At 37.7% G+C, this 21611-nt stretch overlaps 1 long non-coding RNA gene across 1 annotated transcript in view; it reads left to right on the top strand.

Moving 5' to 3' along the window:
* The first annotated feature begins 4095 nt into the window (after window positions 1-4095).
* The window catches only part of LOC129059466 (uncharacterized), a 135084-nt gene continuing 117568 nt past the window's right edge, over window positions 4096-21611 (top strand). Inside the window, exons 1-2 of the long non-coding RNA XR_008525382.1 lie at window positions 4096-9243; window positions 17264-17500. This is a non-coding gene — a long non-coding RNA (uncharacterized LOC129059466). The remainder of the gene's footprint in view (window positions 9244-17263; window positions 17501-21611) is intronic.

Consider the following 21611-nt stretch of genomic DNA (forward strand, 5'->3'; position numbering starts at 1 on the left):
GAAAACTGATCATTTAACAAATATTTATTGATTCATTACTGTGCACGAAGTACAGAAAGATTGAAAAAAAAAGAAAAACAAAATTCCTCCCTTGAAAGGCATAAATTCTATTGAGGGAGAATAACAAGTCTCTATATAAATAAATATGTAAGTAAATGGGTACAATATATCTGTGATAAAATTCAGTTTGAGATTATCATTAGAAAATAATAAAAACCAGCCCTGGCACAGTGGCTTATGCCTGTAATCACAGCACTTTGGGAGACTGAAATGGGCAGATAACTTGAGGTCAGGAGTTTGAGACCAGCCTGGCCAACATGGCAAAATCCCGTCTCTACCAAAAATACAAAAATTAGCTGAGCCTGGTGGCACACACCTATGGTCCCAGCTACTCGGGAGGCTGAGGCAGGAGAATTACTTGAACCTGGGAGGTGGAGGTTGCAGTGACCTGTGATCATGCCACTGCAACTCCAGCCTGGTGACAGAGCAAGACTCTGTCTCAAACAAACAAACAAACAAACAAAACAAAACAACCCAAAAAATAACAAAAACCACAGGGAATATAAGGTGATGATGGGGTGTTAGAGGTGGCTATTTTAGACAGAGGTCAGGAAAAGCCTCCAGGAGCATGAACAGAGGATTAGATGAAGAGTGGAACCAGCCATGTAAATATTTGGCAAAAGAGCATTCTGGCGAGTGAAGAGCCTGCCAGCTCATCTCCCAAAGCTCACTCCAAAACCATCTCCTTCATTTAGTCTCAGGGAAGCCATCCTCTTTCTCCCAGTTAAGGCCACTTCCCATCCATCAACTCCACACCTCTCTCCAGACTTTATTGCTTTTGTAAGCAGAAGCTTTTCCAAATCAAGGCCTGCTAACTTTGGCAAGACAGCCTCCAGGCCTCCAAGATTTTCAGGTTAGTTTGCTCTCTTATTGGAGGAAGAGGGCAACATTGTTCATTCTTTTGTGTCTTTAAAGAAGCAAAAGGCTGGGCATGGTGGCTCACACCTGTAATCCCAGCACTTTGGGAGGCCAAGGCGGGCAGATCACGAGGTCAGGAGATCGAGACCATCCTGGCTAACATGGTGAAACCCCATCTCTACTAAAAATCCAAAAAAATTAGCCGAGCGTGATGTCGGGCACCTGTAATCCCAGCTACTCGGGAGGCTGAGGCAGGAGAATGCTGTGAACCAGGGAGGCGGAGCTTGCAGTGAGCCGAGATCATGCCACTGCCCTCCAGCCTGGGTGACAGAGTGAGACTCTGTCTCAAAAAAAAAAAAAATAAATAAAATAAAAAAGCAAGAATGCGTGAATCATCTCAATAGATTACCTTGCCACATTATGCAGGGTAACGGTTTTTGAAGTCTGTTTGATGACTATAGTGCCTACTAAGGCTGCAGAACCAATCTTCATAAAGGCCTAGAGAAGATTTTCTATGGTCAGTTTATGTAGTTATTTTTAGGTTAGAATGTTTCGTGTGATCAACTTATGCAACTAATATCTTCATATCTTCTGTTCAGACTTTTTTTTTTAAACTCTAGACTTGCATATCTAACTGCCCATTTTTAAAAATCTCAGCTTGGATATATTATAGATATTTCAAATTTAACATGTCCAAAAAACAAATCTTCAATTTTTTCTTTAAATATTTCCCTTATCTCAGTAAATAGCAGAATCATGCTTTAATTTGCTTAGGCCTTAAATCTCTTAATCATTCTTGACCCTTGTTTTCTCTCACAGGCTATATCTAATGTAGCTGAAATTCCTGTTGGTTCCAGAATCTGACCACTTCTTACTCACTTCAGTGCTATCACCCAGGCTGTGTCCACCCACATTCTTTGCCTGGATTATGGCAATGGACTTCCAACTTGTCTTTCTACAGTCCACCTAAGTTCCTTATAGTTCAGGCTCTCATAATGTGTCCCATAGATCCCTGGGATCCCCAAGACCCTTTCTTGGGGTACATGAGGTCAAATCTAATTTCTTAATTATATGAGGATCTACTGCTATTTTTCACTCTTACTGACATTTGTGTTGTTGGTGCAAAGGCAATGGTGAGTAAATTGCTAGTGCATTATCACAAATCAAGCCAGTGGCACCAAAGTCTACTAGCAGTCAAAATGTACTTCATTAACAATCCACCAAAAAAAAAACGCAATTTCACTTAAGGATGTCCTTGATAAAGTAGCAAAAACTAAGATTTGTTCTCTCCTGAGAATACAACTTTTTAATATTCTATAGGATGATGTGGGAAGTATGCAGAAAGCATTTCTGTTGCATACTGACATATGGTGCCTGTCTGGAAGGAACACATTGTGCAGTTGCTTTAGACAAAACTAAACTATCTACTTTTTTTCATGAAACATCTATTTACTTGAATGAAAAACTGACAGAAAACAATAGTTATTCAGATTTGGACATTTGGCAGACATTTTCTTAAAAATAAATAAAATAAGCCTAACAGTTCATGGAAAGCAATTCAGAGTATCTGTTGCTGATGATAAAGTTTTTAAGTGAAAATTCAAATTTTGGAAAACTTGTATGTGCTTGAGAAATTTTCAATACCTAAGAACTTTTTAATTGATATTAGAAGTGCTATTAATGAATACGATTTTTGATATTATGTAATGAAATGTTTGCAAGTTTGGAGAATCTGCATAACTCAATGAATCAAGAATTTTTTCAAATGACCAGTGCATGATGTTAAGAGATCATGTATGGATAAAATATCCATTCAAAGTGCAGAATAGCTGGATAGTCCCAGCTACTTGGGAGGCTTGAGCTCAGGAGTTTGAGACCAGCCTGGGCAACACAGCGAGAACCCATCTCAAAACAAACAAACAAAAAAACAAACAAACAGTACAGAATAGACCAATGGATCTTCCTGAAACAGAGTAGGCGAGGTTTATTAACATGGTTTGAAAATAAACTTTAAGAAACTAGTACTTGTTAAGTTTTGGTATAGTATCAAAGAAGAATATACAAAATTATCTGAAAAGGCATGGGCAAGGACTTCATGTCTAAAACACCAAAAGCAATGGCAACCAAAGCCAAAATTGACAAATGGGATCTAATTAAACTCAAGAGCTTCTGCACAGCAAACTACCATCAGAGTGAACAGGCAACCTACAAAATGGGAGAAAATTTTCGAAACCTACTCATCTGACAAAGGGCTAATATCCAGAATCTACAATGAACTCCAACAAATTTACAAGAAAAAAACAAACAACACCATGAAAAAGTGGGCGAAGGACATGAACAGACACTTCTCAAAAGAAGACATTTATGCAGCCAAAAAACACATGAAAAAATGCTCACCATCACTGGCCATCAGAGAAATGCAAATCAAAACCACAATGAGATACCATCTCACACCAGTTCTTGGCAATCATTAAAAAGTCAGGAAACAACAGGTGCTGGAGAGGATGTGGAGAAATAGGAACACTTTTACACTGTTGGTGAGACTGTAAACTAGTTCAACCCTTGTGGAAGTCAGTGTGGTGATTCCTCAGGGATCTAGAACTAGAAATACCATTTGACCCAGCCATTCCATTACTGGGTATATACCCAAAGGACTATAAATCATGCTGCTGTAAAGACACATGCACACGTATGTTTATTGTGGCATTATTCACAATAGCAAAGACTTGGAACCAACCCAAATGTCCAACAATGATAGACTGGATGAAGAAAATGTGGCACATATACACCATAGAATACTATGCAGCCATAAAAAATGATGAGTTCATGTCCTTCGTAGGGACATGGATGAAATTGGAAATCATCATTCTCAGTAAACTATCGCAAGAACAAAAAACCAAACACTGCATATTCTCACTCATAGGTGGGAATTGAACAATGAGAACACATGGACACAGGAAGGAGAACATCACACTCTGGGGGCTGTTGTGGGGTGGGGGGAGTGGGGAGGGATAGCACTGGGAGATATACCTAATGCTAGATGACGAGTTAGTGGGTGCAGGGCGCCAGCATGGCACATGTATACATATGTAACTAACCTGCACGTGCACATGTACCCTAAAACTTAAAGTATAATAATAATAAATAAATAAATAAATAAAAAAGAAAAAAAAGTTTATTGAAACACTCATTCCTTTTTCGATTACATTGTTGTGTAAGGTTGGATTTTCTTAATATACTTTAACAAAAACATCATATAGCCATAAATTTAATGCAGAAGATTTGAAACTCCAACTGTCTTCTATGAGGCCAGACATTAATGAAATTTGCAAGGTGTAAAGCAGTGCTACTCTTCTATCAAGTATTTTTTTGGCTTGAAAATATGCTTATTTAAAAAATATGTTATTTGTCTTATTTTGTAATGGGTCATTATTACTTTAAAATGAATTAACAGACATTTAAAAACATTCTTACTAAATAGACTGAGATACGGTAAATATTTATACATATAACCCAGTTAAAGAAAATCTTTTTGGAGTCCTCAGTAAGTTTTAGGTGTAAAGTGCCTGTGAGATTAAAAAGTTGAGCTGCTGCTTTTGTCTGTTTTCTGAGTGACAGGCAGAGTCAACCATGCCACTCCTACCCCAACACAACCCAATGGTTCCTCCTTCACTCATGGTAAAAGCCAGAGCTCTCACAGTGGCCCATGAGGTCTTCTCTCATTGAGCTTGTCTTCTCTAACCTTCCCCTTTGTTCATGTTGCTCTAGATACCCTGACTTTGCTATGTTCAAGAACATGCCAAGCTTATCTCACCTAAGAGTTTTTCTGCTTATTCCTTTTGCCCTGAGCCCTCTTCCCCCAGATTTTTATCTTTTCATTTCATTTCTTGGCTATGCAAATGTTACCTCAAGGGAGTCACCCCTCTTGCTTTTCCCTGTTACTTTACCCCACTTGCTTAAATTTTTGTGATGGCACTTCTCATTACCTGATAATGTAATTTGCATTTATATTTTTATTTGCTTACTACCTGTCCTTTCTAGTAGAACTGCCACTGTATTAGGTAACAAGTTTTGTTATGTTCATTGATTCTACTATAGGATCTAGAATGCACCAGACACATAGTATATGTTTGTTGTGTAAGTGATTTAATGGTCCGTCTTAACATCTTAGTGGTAACTGTGGCAGCTTCATTCACCCTCACTTTGCAGCCCAAAGTTGGAGAACTTTTCTGAAGGACTTTCTATATGTCCATTTTGAAACAAGTCAGAGAAAGAGTCCTTTGTGCTAGGCTGACCAGATAGTTCCAGGCCAGGATTTTCATGGGATTTCCACTTTACAAAAGAGGCCTTGAAATACCATAGTCCTGGACTACTTATGGTCTACTTTGATGGCAAGTTCCAACTAATAACACAGCATTTAATACTATATTGTGGAGTTTACTTGGCCGATGTAACAAATCATAGAGCGTATATCAGTTCCTACAGTCTGTTGCTTTTCCTGAGCTCTCTTACCGGATGGATACCTTCCTTATGTTGTAAAATCCTTTCCCTAGTCATACTTTTTTGGCGGGCTAGATACTATGAGTTTTTGCAATCACCAGAGAACATTGCAAAAATTCAACATCACTAAGATTTTGTCTGTATATAGGTCAGACCTTGCCTCTGCATGCAGGAAGCTTCTTGTACCATAAAGCAAAGAGCTTGTAACGATTCATTTTTCTTTCCTTATAATACTAGGGCCATCAGCTCTTCCCACTCTTTCCCTTATTCCAAAAATTTGTGTAAGAAAGATTATGAGAGAATTTGTAAGTATAGCATACATTTGTTTGAGATATATCAGAAGGAGATAAGTTTTCATAAAAGAAAACCTCAGAAATAATGACTTTTTAAAAACCAATTATATTTGCAAAGACTTAGGCATATAAGCAAAAAATTAATCGCACACTTTAAAAGAGGTATTTATTATGGAATTCTCTATGTGTTATTTTTTGATTTCATAGTAATTATACCATTTACCATCAAGATAACATTATTAAGATCTTAGAGTGAGCTATTTTAAAGGTTCATTTAAATATATTATTTCTTCACATCCTCAAATCACTCTATTATAAATACTCACCACCATTTTGTAAATAAAGAAACTGAGGCTGGACTGGGTGCAGTGGCTCATGCCTGTAATCCCAGCACTTTGGGAGACCAAGGCGGGTGAATCACCTGAGGTCAGGAGTTCAAGACCAGCCTGGCCAACATAGTGAAACCCCATCTCTACTAAAAATATTAAAATTAGCTGGGTGTGGTGGCATGCGCCTAAAATCATAGCTACTCGGGAGGCTGAGGCAGGAGAATCGCTTGAGCCCGGGAGGCGGTAGTTGCAGTGAGCCAAGATGGCGCCATTGCACTCCAGCCTGGGTGACAGAGCAAGACTCCGTCTCAAAAAAAAAAAAAAAAAAAAAAAAGCTGAGGCTGAGAGTTTAAGTAATGTGTACAAGATTCTGCAGCTAATAAGATAAGTGGGGGCATCAGAAATCAATCTTAGTTCTTCTGATTTCTAGTCAAGTTCTCTTTCTATTTTTTCTCTTTCTATTTTACCATTATACTATTTTGAGGTAACATTGAGTGAGTAAGTGTTCTTTATCATCTTGGTTAGTTAAGTGCATATTGATTTAATATTCATGTAATAATTGAATAATCACCCTTAGCAAATACCAGAGAATACAAATGCAGCCCAAAAATTATAAAGTACCATTGAAAGAAAACAATTTCTTCTGAAAATCCAATTTCAACAGGAGGCCAAGAGGAAATTTATATTATCAAATAAATAAGGGACTGAAAGAAAGCAGAATTTGTATGAGCTTGTACTATGAGATACTATCATAAAAAACTGATGGCATCTTTCAGAATTGGTTAAAAGCCACAAACATAAGAAGGAGAGGGAATTGGAAGTCTCTTCAAATATCTACTGTGTCTAGTCATGAGGCTATTTCCTGGACACTAGGAATGACAACTATTTTATCCAAGCAAAGTAAACACTCTTCCCTGTTGCCAAACATCAGTAAGAAACATAGCTGGCAAAGAGTAAGGTGAAGAGAAAAAAGCAAGAGAGAATATATTTATACTGATTTTTTAAGTGCTGAGTGTAATAGTTATTAATTTTAGTAAAAATACATTAATTAGACAAGCATTCGACGTTGAAAACAGCAGGCTTCTCTGTGATTTCTCAAGGTAATTTTTAATTGAAAATATGGGAACCCAAGAAAGTGATTTGATTAAAATTCTTTACTTTCAACATTGGTAATTACAACAATAATTTCTTATTGCAGCACTTTTGAATGTTAGTTAACTATTTAATTTTATGATGCATGTCACTGATATACCTAACTGCTAGAAGATGATATGGTAATACACTTGTCATTAGTGCTTACTGACGTGTGAATTAAACATTGGTATAAAAGATGCTTCTCACAGTCATGTAAATGTTAATTAAATTGGTAAGTATAAAAACACTTCCTTTGAGCAACTTTTAATTTAAGTAGTTAGAATAAATATGTTACACATCAGGATGTTCTGATTCATATATTTTGGGATTGAGGAAAAATGACTTTGGCAGGTTCCCTCTTAGAGTCATCAAATAGCTGTCTGTTCTTCTAATTAAGTATTTTGACATAAACTTTGAATGTAATAAGGTAATATTAAAAGATTGTTTATGGAAAGATAACTAATAAGTCAACATGATGAGGCATACTAGGAGAGCACAATCGGAGCAGCCTTCCTCACAGAAATTAGGTAATGAGGCAGCTGCAAAAAATGCTGGTATAATTTTTAACTGATTTAAAATTACATCACAGAGAGGTAAGAGTGCTGCTGTACTTCATATTGGTAGGGGCAAATGTGGCATATTGTCTTCAGCAGTGAGGGATGTGGCCTTGTGAGAGGGGAGAATAACTAGCATTGGGAGAAGCTTTACAACCATGATAGTGCAGCCAGATCTGAAAGTCATGGGGATGTTTCTTCTAGAGAGATAAAGACATAGATAGATAAATGGTTTTTTTTGAGAAAAGTATTTATTAGCCAGTGTCCTTGGTGTGTCTTGAAATTAGGACACAATGGTTATAGCTACAGACCAATTACCAGAAAGAATAGGCAGTGAAATTCATATACTGTTCTCCTACTTGTTTGTACTGTCTCCCAAAAGATTAGCATTAGTTCTTGATTATAGAATTTTCCAAATGAAAATGTTTGCATTTTGACCTTTCAGAATGAAATTTAAAAACTGTGTTTAAAAAGACTTTAGATAAATTTAAGGAATAGTTATTAAGCAAAATTAGAGGAAACATGAAGAAGCTGGGACTTTCTGTGTTAAAAAAAATGTTTCTCATCTTTAGCCTCTCCCAACAAAAGATTTTCAAAATCAGTGATGACACCAGAACAATGAACAATGATCAGATCCAGCATGGTATCAATAAGGCATAATCTCAGATTAAAACCTCAAGGGTTTGCCTGTAAGATGTTTGTTGTGACCTAAGAAAAGTTTAAGGGTGTGCTTAGGGCTTCTAAAAATATTAATGCATGCCCTTTCTGATAGAAAATAGGTCCCCTAAAGATCTTAAGAGTGTGACTCTTAGATATTTTAAACTAGAAAAAAGGCTTCTAAGTACCCTAAAGTCCATGGACTTTGATGCTTGGGCCAAGTATTTTTAGAAAGAAATTGGGATGTGAATTTTGTTGAGTGGAGTGGATTATAATTTGACACACAGGAGGCCCACAAAGCTTCTAAAGGAGTTACACAAGGTTTGACTTAAAGGGATGAGATGATACAAAATGAAAAGGAAATTCTTTGTATTCCTAACTTGCAGGAGACAAGTTAAAAAAAAAAAACCTGCTTATTTGCAAAGATGACTATTCTCATGAAGAAAGAAGGATGACTCAGAGGGCAGAATCAAGATCCCAGGAGGAGCAGTCAAAAGCTACAGAGAATCACTCCCAGGAAATAGGACTGTGCCATAATTAGGGAACCAGTGACACATGCCGAAATAGATTTCAGAACGTCTGTGGACCTGCTATGTACCTACCATTTTGTCTCTTTGTGAAAGAGAGAATCTATTTCAGTCATCCTATGCCTTTTCACTATTGTGTGATATGTGTATGTGGCAGATAATTTGTCTCTTAAGTTAACAAGTCTTCAGATTTATAGAAACTACTTGCAAGATTTGAACCTGAAGAAACATGGCACATCTGCACTTGGACCCAGTTTAAATAACAAGATCTTGAACCTCAAACCTGAGCCTGATGTCATAGTGGGATGAGAATATTGAGAGTCTTGAAAGAGTGAGTGGAACAGGCACAAATTTTGGTGGCCAAAAGGCAAACTGATAGTAAAAGAATGTCCCTATGAATTCTGTTCCTTTTTATATAGACATGCTTCTACTTATGTCAAGAAGAGGATTTTTAATTTCCCTCTTCTTGAATCTGGGCTGACCTCAGTGACTTGCTTGACCAATAAAATGTGGTGAAAATTATGTTATGGAATGTTTGAGGATAGGTGATAAAAAGCTACACAGATCCTGTCTTGTTTGTTGCAATGCTTACTTATGAGACATTCCCATTCAGAAAGTTGCTGTTGCTGTGAGAAGCTCCAGCCACAAAGAGAGGCCACTTGTAGGTATTCCAGTTGAATGCTGCAACTGGGCTACCCACCAGGAGCCAGCATTAATTGCCATCTTGGATGGGTGGCTCAGTTAAGCTTCAGCCATTGTCTTCCATTGTATGAGACACTTCAAGTAAGAACTACTCAGCAGAGCCCAGTCAATCCGTAGAGCCATGAGAGACTATACATTGCTTTAAGCTACTAGAATTTGCGACGTTTTTTAATGCATAGATAACCAAAACAATAACCATTTATTCGCACTTTGCACACTTCTTTCTCTCCACATGGAATACCTTGCTTTGATACTTTTCTAGCATTCCACTAGCAAATCTTTCATCTGGCCTCTATTTCAAAATTCCAAATAGAATTCACCCTCTCTTGAGTAACTTTCCTTGTTTTCGACTCTTCCCTCAACACGTGGGATTTAATTTGTCTCATGTAAGTTTTTACTTAGTCACACTGTGTTTCAAAAGTTTTTGATTCATTCTCTGGGTACATGCTCTGCTTTTTTTCATATAGTTGTAACATTTTTAACACACATTAAATTTCTTATATTCCCTCCACCCCCAACCACAGCTCCAAGTTTATACTCATCACTTCAAAATTTTAACCAACTAAACCTCTTCTAGAGTGCTTCTTGGACTTGGAGGATAAGTTTTACACTCTTTGATGGTCTAGCCATCATACTGAACTTGTTTAACATGAACTATTGATCACCACATGAAACTTTCTGTTCTATACCACATTAATGGTTTGAAAGTCTGTGGGCTGTTTAGTTATCTTGAGTTCCTATTGACCCGTTTTCTTATTTTTCCCTGATGCTGCCTTGACTTGGCCTATTACACCTCAGCCCTATGGCCCTGGTAGTTTTTTCCAGTGTGCCCAAATTATTTCTGGCTTTAAGCCTTTGCCTTTGGTTTCCTTCAACCCCAAATTCTTTGCCCAGGCTCTCTCATGTCCTCCTGCTCTCAACTCAAATGTCACATCTTTCAAGACCTTTTCTGGCCATCTACTCCACAGTAGCTCCAAATTCCATGCCTGTCACTCTCCTATTATTTGACTTTATTTTTTTCATAACATTCTTAGTTACATGGAATGATCTACATAATTATGTTTTTTTTTTTGTTGACTATAGACCTGTTTGGGATACATAGCATGAGTGAGAAATTTTGGTGTTTGGCCACTGGGATTTTGTGGTTGTTTACTCCCTGGCTCCCCTTACTCTTGTTTGTCCTCTCACTAGTATGTGAAGTTCAAGAAAAAAAAAAAAACTTTTGTTGTTGTTTATTTCAGTTATTGTCACATTCTCAAAAGAATGGCAGAGTGCCATACTATTAGGCATATTGTAGGTATTGAGCAAATATTCATTAGATGAATGATCAAACTCCCATATTCCTCTTGCCACCAGCATAGGGTGGGCCTTAGGAAACCAGCTGAAGGTAGGAGCAGTTGATTCTGCACTCTGGGAACTACAATGACAGCTTCTCAATGGTTTGGGCCAGGGGCACCGGTAACAGTGGGTTTTAATAAGTTTGAAAGAACCTCAACCCATTCTGTTAAGGTTAAATAAGAAATATTATATTCTTAAATTTCTTATTAATATTTTTGTTCTGAAAAATCTGTCTTTATGCTTCAACAAGCCAGAACTGGGATGACTGTGCCAAAACAACAATTTTTATTTTAAATTATTTTTATGACTCTGCCAATTGGTAAAAGGTTTCAATTTTAAAGATCAGTGCTTTTATTAAACTATGGGCAGAATATTTGCCTTCTTCTCACTTAAATATACACAGTCACTTAAATAATGGAATCAGTTGGTCATCTCATCTAGAGTCATATAGGTAATTTTCTCTCTCACTGTGTAAGATGACAGATTCCAGAGCTAATATATGGTTTTCAAGATTCTACAAAGAGAGTTGCCTGGAATAAACGTGTACATTTTTTTTCTTTGAAAACCTGCAAGTTTAAGATGTTTAGCGTTCATTCATATCCTGTTTTTTCCTTCCAGGCAAATGGGGGGATTATGTTTCTTCCCCAACTTCCAGTTGGAGAGGAACCTTAAAACTAGTTCTGGCCAATGGGCTCTGAGCACAAGCGACATGTGCTCAGGTGTGTAATTTCATCATTTAATCACTAGCATGAGACCCTGACTTCTCTTTCCTCCTTCTGTGATGTGGAAATTATTCCTACCCAACTCTCTATGATGTCTCAGGAGCCTGCAGATTCCAGATGTGCAGCCATAGGAGAGCAGAGCCTTCACAAACCGGGTTCCCTAAGTGACTCCCTGGTGGCCTATGTGGAGTCTGTAGCATGGGTCCCTCAGGCACTGCACCCCTAAGTGACTGTGGACCTCTTTGGGGTACATAGTATAAGTGAGAAATTATGGCATTGGCCATTGAGATTTGGTGGTTGGTTTTTATTCCACCGTAGTCAATTCTAAATGTATAACATAGTTCAGGAATGAGATCTGAGGTTGATTTTTACTAGCTTTTTTCTAATAGAAAAGATTTATAAATATTTGATAATCACTTTAAATTGCCTTTCAAATTACTTTTTTAAAGAAGAAATTTCTACAATGTGTATCCGAATTTAATGAAGGAGAATAGTTTGTGTGTTCCTGATTTTTCTTGATAGCATTGAAGAATATGTGGACACAGAGGAAAAAGCTCTAGGACTTCTGTGGTTTTAATTCACAAAATAATCTTTTATTTTTTCTTAAATTAGCTTCAGCTACTAGCACTTAAGATATTTCTCAGCTTTCATTTTTGTCATAGAAATTAGCATTTTTATTACCACAAATTTTTCTTGTTTGCTAATTCCAGATACGTCCAAAAGCAAGAACAGCCTCCTGAGCTGTTAGACTTTGGAAGAGAATAGTAAATCAACTGGTGGATAGGACCATATATCATATTAAACACAGGGAATTCACCACAAAATCATTGCACTAAAAAGTGACAATTTTGATTGATTAAAATAGTATGGGCTGGATAGTGTTAAATCACTGTGAGTAATATGACATTATAATTTTACGTATCATATTTCTGCCAAGACAAAGAAGGTAAAAGGCATTGTCATCAGATGATAACAGACAATAAGAAGAATCATGATGTTAGATTTATTACCGGGTTTAGATTTAGAAAGAAGTAATTCTTGTCCTGTTCCACTTATCAAATGACTGTAAATTCAGTGATGATGTAAAATTCTAAGGCAGAGCCACTTATAGATTTGACAAAGTGCCAGTTATAAAGTATTTATTGTTCTCAGTGGTTCTGCCTTACACACTTAAATATTTATCAGAAACATAAGCCCCTCTGATAAATGTTTTGGATCTTTGTGGCTAATTTTTTTTTTTTTTACATTTAGATTTTTCATCAGAAACCAAATCCATATTTTTACTGTGTTAATAACACTGAATTCATAATTTGAAAGGATAATATATGAGTTTTAAAATTTGACTCCTTGTAACTTCTGACTTTAAGTGTGAAACTTTTGGAATAGTTCTTTATCCATGGGTGCATGCAGTCTTTGCTTGGTAGCATAGCCAATCGGACCAGGGATCAGCCTGTGAGGTAAAGAAAGGCAACTATGTGCTGGCCACTAATCCTGGGGTGGCAGGTTACGGCGTGAGAACCCTGGGACGTAGCAGTGTTTTTTATATAGGAGACAGGAGACTGGAGCTACCTACATCTTTTTATTAAGGCATTCAAATGTGAGACATATGAATGGTATACCAACTCCAAAGCACAGAGAATCACAGAAAGAAAGCAATTAGTGGACTCCATAACGTTGCCAAAGCCACCAAATACAAAAGCCAAAAGTTGCAGGTAGAAAGAGTCACTAAGAAACAGCAAGAAAAGTAGATATTATAAAAACTGAAATACAAAGTAGCTGAACCATCAGAAAACTGAAACATCCACTAAAAGTGGGCTAGGTTGCAATCATAAAGCTGTTGAGGTTATTTTTTGTTATTCCTCGATTCCCTGGGTATCCTTACCGCAAACTAGCTTTAACTACTTTAAACTGGGCTTCTTACTCTTCCTCCAACTTCAAGAAGTATAACACATCTAAGAAAATATAATGAATTCATAAGATCACAGAATTTCAACTCTACAAGAGCGCTTAGAGACATCTTGCCAAAACATTTCCTACATATTATGGGGAATTTCAGTGCCACGGAGGAAAAACAACGGAGTCAAGCCCTTACTTTGCTCTGCTAGCTGAGCATGTATTGTCATAAGCATCATAAGCTTCTTAAGGTTACAAACATGTTTTCAGTATCTGTTTCTTCTACCCCAGTATAAAGTAGGAGCTCAATAAATGCTTTTTGAATAGTGAGTCATAGTAAAATCTTATGGCATTAGACAGTTTAGATTTGTTTGCAGGGCTGGTTAGTTCTAAATAGTTAAAAGCAGCTATATGGTAAAAAATGAAGTGACTGTTTTTTTTTTTTTTTTTTTTTTTTGAGATTGGGTCACACTCTGTGGCTCAGGCTGGAGTGCAGGGGCATGACCACAGCCTTGACCTCTCAGGCTCAAGTGATCTTCCCACCTCAGCCTCCTGAACAGCTGGGACTACAGGTGTGTGCCACCATGCCTAGCTAAGTTTTTGTTTTTTTTTTTTAATTTGTAGAGATGAGGTCTCACTATGTTTGCCAGGGCTGGTCTCAAACGCCTGGGCTTGAGCAATCCACCTGCCTCAGCCTCCCAAAGTGCTGGGATTATAGGTGCCAACCACCACACCAGGCCGAAATGACTCTTATTTATCCCCCCCACCCCAATCTGTTTTGTTAACACTTTCTCTTCTGCACATAATACATACACATACTCATATACATACTCAAATAAAGGAGTTGTTAATCTCATTAGGAATATAAACTGATTAAAGAGGTTTTATGTCCATCAGAATTGGTCTTGGAAAATTCATTGCACAAGGCTGGCATTTAGGGTTCACAAATTGCATGGGCAGTGGGGCAATGACAATATCCAACTAAGTTACAGTTAGGTCTCCAGACTTATTTAGATTCGTGGATTAAAAACGAAGAGTGTTGTGTTCTGGAACATTTTCTGATTCAAGTGTAGGGAAGGTTAGTATGGAGCTAAGTTCTCTGACCCTCTAATAATTTACATGAAGCTTTCAGCATCAATCTCATTTCCTTGAATATCAAAGGCTACGGAGTTTTTTTGAATAAGTCAAAACTTAAAAGAAGTCTCTGAGAAATAATATATGCTGTTCAGCAGACTGTTTCGTAGAAGAGAACAAGTAGTTGAATTTAGGGATATTTCTTCAATTTTAGCCACCTCTGCAAAAGAACAAACAGTAAGAGCTATCAAAGTCACATCTGCCACTCAATTTTGTTTTAACTTTCAGTTTTATTTTCCCTTGAGAGAAATCCTTCAAAGCCAGAATAAATAATTCTCCTAGATAGTACACAGCAAATACAGAATGCTAGTTCTAATCTTCCCCTAGATTTTGTCTTAGAAGGTATAAGGACAAATCTTTAGTTTGGACTAATTCTGAATTATGAACGATATTGGAGGCCTGGCTTCCTTTTGCTAAGAAAGTTTCCTAGTCTAAATTTCCTAAAAAAGGTCTTCTGAGAAGTGTGATGATTTATTAGACATTACTAAGGGATAGGGCTTAGGAAAGAGAGAAAAGCTAGCAACTTCCATACTGTTCTCCCTTGGAAAGGTGGAAGTGGTATTTAAGGTTGGGGAACATGCCAATGTGAATTCTGACCATTCACAAAATTACTCATTGTGTCAGATGGGGTGGTTTGCATTCTGTAGGACACAGCTTTTTTTTTGCCATAAATTATGGGAAAAAAAGTCTTAAAGAAGGGACAGTCCAGAAAAGTTTGGTGTCCTTATTCACGTGAAATGAAAGAAAAATTAATAAAGGTTTGATATCAACATTATAAACAGGTAAACTTTATATCATGTGCTGAATGCAAAAAATCATTTCAAATGTCAAGAGTTCTGTGCTAAAGAGATTTTCAAAATTGTACTCCCAACAGCTCAGGATTGCTAGCATTTGTAAGGAAAGTTTACGCACTGCTGAGAAGATAAATAAGATCATCTTAATATCTTCATAATTGTTTATGAGCCACACTTTTGTTTTAAAAGTAGTTCTAAAGAACTCGGGGGACTTTGACTATCTTAATTGTATAGAAGTTGAAATTTTAAAAATGGTTCTTTCTAGCTTGATAAATTTTCATTCTGCATTAGTTAAGTAAGTTTTCACTCTGTTTCACCTACAGTTGCTCATGAGCCTTGGAAGAGGAAGTCTAAGGTAATCTTTAGAACAAATAAAATGCTATATAAAGCTCCTTGATGGTGCGGTGGCTCATACCTATAAGGTCGAGGTAGGAGGATAGCTTGAGGTTAGGAGTTTGAGACCAGCCTGGGTAACATAGTGAGACCCTGTTTCTGCAGTTTTTTTTTTTTTTTTTTTTTTAATTAGCAGGGTATGGTGGTGCACACCTGTAGTCCTAGCTACTTGAGAGGCTGAGGTGGGATGATTGCTTGAGCCCAGGAGTTCAAGGCTATGATCACATCACTGTACTCCAGCCTGGGCAACAGATCAAGACCTATTTCAAAAATAAATAAATAAACAAATAAATAAAGCTCCTTGAGTGGGTGTTGGTATCCACACAAGGTGTGGGATAACATTGTAGATATGCTACAGGTCCATTAAGCTACAGGGCAAGGACAAATAAGATTGGTGAATATTGAAATTTTAACTAAAACTTGCAATTGCCTACTTAATTGTGAATGCTTGATATCCATTAATTGTTGCTTTTTGAAATTGAGATTGCTTTGAAGCCTAATTTGTTATATTTGTGTTATCACATATCTATTCTATCCATCTATCATCCCACCCTTTATCTTTTTATATATTTCAAAATAACTTGCAGATGCCAATCAGTATACTTCACCTGAAAGCACTTCAACATAATGATCACTAGAATTCAGTATTTGATTTTTTGAGCTACAGTTTATATACAGTGAAGTTTTCATGAGACCGCTGGTGAGGATGGAAGTCAGGGAGACCATGAGGGGAAGCTTGACTCCAACACCACTCAATCAGCGTTGGCCTACTTTAATCTGCTTTTTTGCCAAATCATCTGAGGAGCAATTCCCTTGACAAAATGGTTTCACAGCTAAAAAAAAAGTTTCAACTTCACTAATCTTAAACATTATGATTTATTTTCAGGAAACAGGAAGCTCTCTTTCTGAGATTTTAGCCATTCCTGATATTACAGATTTACTTAGTCTTAGAGACGCAACAAGCCAGTTTGTGTTTGTGAGCTGTCTCAGCAGGGATGGCATCTCACCTTAGGTAGGATAGTCAATCTCTATTCACGGAGAATTTCAAAGGGATTTCCTATTATGTGGCTTTCTCCATGCCTGAAATTATTCCTCCAGTATCACTTCCTAAGATCCTAAGTAAATCATTTATCATTTTTTTGTGATTTTAATTATATTTAGCATTATATTAGTGGTGCAGACTTGTTAAAAATAATGCGTTAGTTTTACATTGCTGCTGTAACAAATAACCACAAACTTAGTTGCTTAAAACAGTACAAGATTATTACTTTATAGTTCTGTAGGTCAGAAATCTGGGCTAAAATAAAAATGTTAGTAGATCTGCATTATTTTCTGAAGGCTTTATGGGATAATCCATTCACTTTCTGTTTTTCAGATTCTAGAGGATGTCTGTGTGCCTTTCTCCCCTTTCAAACAATAGGGAAGATATACTGAGTCCTATCTTCAGCTGGGGGATGCCCTGGCCTCCTTCCTCCTATCTTCAAAGCCAGCAAGAGTGGGCTGAGTCCTTCTCACTCCACCCTCTTCTTTTGTGTACATTTTCCACTTGTAAGGACCCTTGTAATTGCATTGGATTCACCTGGATAACCCAGACTGATGTCCCTATTTTAAGGTCAGTTGATTAACAAACTTTTTGCTATGTAATTTAACATAGGTTCTAGGAATTAGGATGTGGTGGAAAGGTATTTTTGCACCAATTGCAAATGACTTAGTTATCAGTTTCATTTTATTATCAGAAATCAACTTATTTTGTTATCAAAGTTATTTGCTATTCTTTGCTACTTCATTCAAAACTGGAATCTTGAGTAGTGCTCATTTGGACATAAAGCCCCGTGGTTCTACCCACTTGCTTTGGTTGTACTATTGAGAGCAGAAACTTCAAATCCAGGATCTGTTGTCCTCTAGGGAGTCCTCTAATTCATTCTGCTTCTTCCTGGAGGAGTTGCAAAAGGGAGCCCCCACTGGGTGGAGCAATTAGAAAGTGGTTCCAGGACTCATGGTTTGGTCAGAAGATAAAGGATAGATTTCAGCACCACCCCAGCAGGGTACAACCTACACACAGCAGCCCTCCCACCTCACTTAGAGTTTCTATAGACTATGCCCCATGCTTTCAGCCTCTGCATTAAACATTTATTTGCTCTAAGCTTCTAAAGGGTAACCTGTGTCTTATAAAGTCCCTTTAGGGCTTATCTTAGTGCTGAGGACGGGGTAAACCCTCTGGACCCTGTCCTGCTGTGATCTACGAGTGACAATACAAAACCACACCCTCTTTTTAGACAAAATTTAGGCATTTAAAAATAATAGTTTATAGATTTCTAGCTATGTAAGATAATTTATTGAGTGATTAAAAGCAATCTTATTTATGATAAGTTAAAAAAATCAGGATTCATCTTCTATACATTTCTGCTCACAGTTAGAATCTGAATGTCCTGTCATCTGTGTAGGCTCAAGGAATCAGCTACTCAGAGAACCCAGAAATGGCCAGGAGCCCTTGGAAGAACAGTCTTTCTGTGACCCCATTAGCTTCGAGTCCCAGTTTCCCTGGAAAAAGTAGGGTGAGGTGTCTGACATTTTATTGAGATAAATTTTCTGGAATAGGGTTCACTCAAAGTAGAACTTCCCTGCTCTTAGCTTTATTAAGTTTCCTAGATATTTGGGGAAGGAATTCTAGATGTCTTGCAGTCATTTTCTCATTCTGCAAGCTCTGCTGAAACCCAGCATACCAAGGAACAGTTGGAAGCACAGTATGTCTAAGAGGGAGTTTTGAAAATACATAGAGGAATTTAGAAAGAAGTTTTAGGACACGAATTACAAACTTCAACTAGTTCCTAACTTTTTTGGGGCTGTTTTTGAATGAAAAGTTGTGATGGATTTCTAGTACCATCATGCACTGCTTAGTGATGGGAATATGTTTTGAGAAATGTGTCATTAGATGATTTCATCACACGTACTTTATACAATGTACTTACACAAACCTAGATGGTATAGCCTACTACACACCTAGGCTATGTGGGATAGCCTATTGCTCCCAGGCTACAAACCTGTACAGCACGTTATTGTACTGACTGCTGTAGGCAATTGTAATACAATGGTAAATATTTGTGGATCTAAACATAGAAAAGGTACAGTAAAAATACAGTATTATAATCTTATGAGACCACTGTCATATCTTGTCTGTCATTGACCGAAGTGTCGTTGTGCAGCACATGGCTGTAATTCCACAGGCATCTTGGGTCATACGAAATGTGTCATGTTATTAAACACTCCTCCGTTTGTCATGGGACAATACTTAGCTCTCCGTGTAGGAATATTTACCATCCTGAAGGTTAAGGTCTTCAGGTTAGACCAGCCAACAGAATTCAGGAAAAAGTTTTTTTTTTTGAGTGATAATAATAGACATCAAAGAACTTTTAGAGATGGGATCCTGAAATTGATCAACACTCTTTTGGAAACATGTGACAGAAACCTAATTCAAATTACCTTGAGCAGAAAGGAAACATGGTGGCTCTTGCAGGTCCACTAGTTCACATGCCTGAAGGAATTGTTGGGGAAACTAGGATGCTGAAAGGGTCTCAGTACCTCTGGACTCTCTCTTTCTATCTAGCTTTTATCATGCTGGTCTCTGATTGGCTTTGTTCTGCACACAAGCTTTTTTCAAACGATGCAGAAGATGCCTGCTGGTAGCGCCAGAGACCTAGCTCCAGACTCAGCAATCCCTGAGGAGTGGGAACTCCTTTCTACCAGTCCCGTTCTAAGGAAGAACTCTGGCCTTCCTTGTACCCAATGCCCAAATGCTTGGAGAAAAAAAATTTCTCTTGCCATGGGGGTACTACGAGTTAAAGATGCTGGCTTCATTTTCCTCGAGCTTGTTACTTAACCTCTTGCTGGAAAGGTCCCTGAGAATAAGGTTACAATTCAGAGGAGCTGGGACTAGGGGAGGAGAGAGAGGTGTTCACTTCAGATGCAAAATATAAGGAGACATTGAACAATTCAGAAATCAAGATAAATTTTAACACAATATTTTAAAAAGTCAAGTTGGTCTCCTATGCCTTATGGATTGACTGCCTGTTTTGGTAAATAGTTTTTAGTGAAATGAGAGCTGAGATGAGGTCGAGGTGAGTAAGTCAGGGTCATACAAGGTAGGGTCAGATCCTGTCTTTGTTTAAAATTTGATATTTGGTTCAAGAGTCTTTAGGCAAGCAGAAAGTATAAGATGGAAGAGTGGTGGTGCTGATGTGACTTGTCAGGGTTTAGAAAGGCTAACTGGATGCTCTTCTTCTGCCTGCGTTGAGACATAGATGCAAGGGTTAGGCAGATAAAAACTTTTTTCGTGAGAAAGTTTTTGGAGAAGGTGGTTTGGTAATAGTCCATTGTCCTTCCTCCTTCATACCTGCTAGGTCTCCCCTGCCGCTAGCTATCACTTGGGATAGTGCCTCAGGTGATCCCATGAGTTCCGTTTACCCAGATCCCTGGTTGGCACTGGTTCAGGGCAGACAGGAAAGAAAAACCCTTGATGTTCATTCCTTATAGTTTTTAATAAGTGAACACCACCCACTAGTCAAATTAATCACTCCTAATTCATGTAAATAAAATGAGGCAAGAAGCTAGGGATGCTACCTGAAGGCATCTTTATATTGAAACGAGGGGTCAGGGAAAAGATTTTCCACTAATAATGACTGGACAATGTCTATTCATTTACTGTCAGATATTTGAAAACCATGGTTTCATCAAAGACAATCGATCTGTGGGTCGAAGGTGGACTGAGAAGCTGCCATTTATACCCTTGCCTAAGGGAATGCCATACACCTGAACTTTGCAACTTCCAAACTTCAAAATTATAAACAGCTGGTGTCTGCTGAGTACCTATTATATGAAACTGCTCAGTGCTGGACCCTGGGTCCTGCCCTAAAGTAGTTTAAAATCTAGTTGGAAGGGGTATTAGTGAAACAAGGCAGGTCATGTCAAGAACCAAATAGCTGCTCTAGGAACTGGAGAAAGGAGAAATGTAAGAGACATTATTATTAAGGCAGCCTTTCTTTCTGGGAGAGGATATACTTCAGCTGGGCCCAGAAGAAAGGGTATTCCAACCAAAGGGAGCAGCGTGAGTAAAGTTACACAGCTTGGCATATACGTTGAATATTTGGGAACTGGCAGGATATTTGTCTGCTTCTGAATTCAGTGGAAGAAAATTACCAAAGCAAACTACCAAACACATTAAACAATCTCTCCGGACCAAGCTCTGTGGTGCTTTTCATACATCATCCAGTTTAATCCCCTGAAAACTCTATGAGGTAGGGATTAGCTCCATTTCATCAGTAAGATAGCTAAAATTTAGAGAGGTTAAACAATGTTTCCTGGGCACATAGATCACATTTAGGAGATAAGAATAAAATCTAGGTCTATTTAAATTCAAATTTCATGATCTTAGCGTCTGTAATATTGTGAAGCCAAGGAAAGAAAAGCTGGGCAGGAAGAGGCTTAGGGATCTGTCCCCGGGTTTGTTCAGTTTCTCTGGAGGAAGGAGAAAGCAAAATGAGGTTGCTATTAAGCTGGTTTTGTGTGTGGTAAAATATTTGCTCACATGCTGAACAATATTTTTTGAAAAAACATTTTTTAGTTTTTTGAGACAGAGTCTGGCTCCATTGCCCAGGCTGGAGTGCGGTGGCACGACCTCGGCTCACAGAAAACTCTGCCTCCCAGTTACAAGCGATTCTCCTGCCTCA

The sequence above is a fragment of the Pongo abelii genome, chromosome 4 (genome assembly GCF_028885655.2).
Source record: "Pongo abelii isolate AG06213 chromosome 4, NHGRI_mPonAbe1-v2.0_pri, whole genome shotgun sequence".
NCBI lineage: Eukaryota > Metazoa > Chordata > Mammalia > Primates > Hominidae > Pongo > Pongo abelii.